Here is a 3325-nt window from a genome sequence, read left to right as displayed (position 1 = left end):
GCGCAGGCGCAGAAGGCAGGCACCTGAGCAGCCCTCCCCCGCCCTTGGCGCACCTGTGCCCGCCCCTGCCGCTGGGGGAGGAGGCGGGGCTTGCGTGGGCTCCGCCCCGCGTGGGACCTGGCTCAGTGAGGGCCCCTCCCCGGGTACCGCCAGGGCTTCTGCCACCCTTGCCCGTGGGCTCGTGGGCTCGGGAACGCGCTCTGAGGGCCTGGGCTCCTGGGCTGGGCCTCGGGGTGGGAGGAGGGGGCGGCAAACAACGCGTATCTTGGAAACCTGTGGCTTTCTGCCTGCTTTGCCTCTGCCGTGCTTTGAGGGTGAAGGATTTATTCCTGCCTAAATTCACCATTCACTGAGCGCCTGCTCGGTGGCACAGTGCTTGGGAGCCAGCGGTGGCCACGCCAGACTGGTCCCTTGTGTCGCTAGACAGAACAGCCCAGAGTAGTGGTGGCGGAATCATAGGGCAGAGTGTGTTGGGGAAAGCCCATGCTGAGTGATCAGGGGCTGAGATGGCCGAAGACGAGGTCCCCAGCCAGCCTGAAAGAGGGCCAAGAAGGTCTTCCTGGAGGACGTGAGAGACCCGTGAAAGAACAATAAGCTCCAGGCCCTGCCTCTGGGGTTCCCAGCACAGATAAGGAGACAAATACTTCACCAGGCAGCCATAGAGTGGCGTCTGTATTGTGACGGACTGTGACACGGAAGCACAGGCGGAGTGATCAGACTTGAGACGAGGGGAGCTCAGAGGAGACAGCTGACCCAGCTTGGGGGGCTGGGTGGGCTTCCTGGAAGAGGGGATTTATGAGCTGACTTTCCAAAGGGGGACGGAGTGGGGCAGGCATAGGAGTGGAGGACAGCCAACAGGATAATTAAAATAAATGCATTATTACTGAAAACACTGTAGTAGCGTTATGAGGGAAATATTAATAAATTGGGGGCTGGGATGGAAAATAAGATCATTTGAACTGGGTGGTGGAGGAAGGGCTCTGTGAGGGGTGCCTTTGATAATGACCTCAAAAGGATGATATGGGCCAAGGGACAGCAAATGCAAAGGTCTTGAGATAACAGGGCATTCTGCCAGCCAGAGCCACTCCCACTATTCAGCCTCCCTCTTGGCATAATAATACACGAAGAGGCATAACTGAGTTATCAAAATGGTATTTACCTTAACCAATTAAAGTTTTATGGCAGTCATCTTTAATCTTGCAGTGAGGACCAAGGACTCAAGGTCAAGGGTCTGAATGTTAGGCAAAAGTTCTTTCCAAGCACTTGAATGCCTCCTGCCACCCAGTGCCACTGAGCGTAGGCTTGAGCTGGAAGACAGACAGGAATGTGCTGAGTGGTTGAGGCTGGGGAGAAGGCACAGGCCTCTCCATTCATTTATTCATTCATTCACACATCCATCCATTCATTGAGCGCCTGCTATGAGCCAGGAACTACTGTAGATGCTGGAGAAGATACAACAGTAAACAAAGCAAAATTTCGGTTCTGTTGCAACTTGCATTATAATGTTGGGAAGAGTGATGGACACAGCATATTTGATACCTGGAGTGGATACTATTTTATACCCCTTCCTCTCTACCAGAAAACTATTTTCAATAATAATCATGTAACAATTATTATTTTCTTTGTTTTTTAGTTTTATTTATTTTCTATTTTTATTTTATTTATTTATTTATTTTTGAGACAGAGTCTCATTCTATTGTCCAGGCTAGAGTGCCGTGGCATCAACCTAGCTCACAGCAACCTCAAACTCCTGGGCTCAAGTAATCCTTCTGCCTCAGCCTCCCAAGTAGCTGGGACTACAGGCATGCACTACCATGCCAGGCTAATTTTTTCTATATATTTTTTCTATATATTTTTAGTTGTCCAGCTAATTTCTTTCTATTTTTAGTAAAGACAGGGTCTTGCTCTTGCTCAGGCTGGTCTTGAATTCCTAAGCTTGAGCGATTACAGGGGTGAGCCACTGCTCCTAGCCAGAACTTATTTTCAAAAGGAATACGTATAACAGCTGGGTTTTCATGTGTCAAGAGTCAACTATAAGCCGGGCGCGGTGGCTCACGCCTGTAATCCTAGCACTCTGGGAGGCTGAGGCGGGCGGATTGCTCGAGGTCAGGAGTTCGAAACCAGCCTGAGCAGGAGCGAGACCCCGTCTCTACTATAAATAGAAAGAAATTAATTGGCCAACTAATATATATATAAAATTAGCCGGGCATGGTGGCACATGCCTGTAGTCCCAGCTACTCGGGAGGCTGAGGCAGGAGGATTGCTTGAGCCCAGGAGTTTGAGGTTGCTGTGAGCTAGGCTGACGCCACGGCACTCACTCTAGCCTGGGCAACAAGCGAGACTCTGTCTCAAAAAAAAAAAAAACAAAAAAGAGTCAACTATATACCGAGGAGTTCTCTATGTTAACTTCTCTATAGAACATTGTTAGGGCAGCCCCCATATTCACACCCTATATAATCCCTTTCCTTGCATGTAAGCAGAACCTGGGACTTGATTCTAACCAACACAATATGGCAAAGGAGATGGGAGGTCACTCCCATAATAACTTAATCTTATATGACTCCTTTTTACAATCTGAAGAAAGTAAGTCTCTGTCTTATTAGCTTTAAGGAAGTAAGCTATTTGTAAGAGGACTCATGGAAAGGGCCACATGACAAAGAATTGTAGGTGGCCTCTAGGAGCTGAGATCGATGCTGGCTGATAGCCATCAAGAATATGAAAACCTCAAACCTGGCCAGGCACAGTGGCTCACACCTGTAACCCTAGCACTCTGAGAGGCTGAGGTGGGAGGATTGCTTGAGGTCAGGAGTTCGAGACCAGCCTCAGCTAAAGCCCATCTCTACTAAAAATAGAAAGAAATTAGCCGGGCAACTAAAAATAGGAAAAAAAAATTAGCTGTGCATGGTGGCACGTGCCTGTAGTCCCAGCTTACTCAGAAGGGTGCAACAGAAGGATCCCTTGAGCCCAGGAGTTTGAGATTGCTGTGAGCTAGGCTGATGCCACAGCACTCTAGCCCGGGCAACAGAGTGAGACAGTCTCAAAAAAAAAAAAAAAAAGAAAAAGAAAAGAAAAAAAAAATCTCATCTCTACAACTGCAAGCAGTTGAAAGCAGATCTTTCCCCAGTTGAGCCTCTGGTGAGACTGCAGCCCTGGCCAATGCCCGCGCAGAGGGCCCAGCTAAGCCATGCTTGGACTGCATCAGGAGCTATGAGATAATAAATGTGTGCTGTTTAAAGCCAACTACATTTGTGCTAATTTGTTATGAAGCCATAGAAAACTAATATAAACAATGATGTTTACTAAAGGATAGAGCAATAAAAATATC

The sequence above is a fragment of the Microcebus murinus genome, chromosome 16 (assembly GCF_040939455.1).
Source record: "Microcebus murinus isolate Inina chromosome 16, M.murinus_Inina_mat1.0, whole genome shotgun sequence".
NCBI classification, from domain to species: Eukaryota; Metazoa; Chordata; class Mammalia; order Primates; family Cheirogaleidae; genus Microcebus; species Microcebus murinus.
This window is presented reverse-complemented; position numbering follows the sequence as displayed.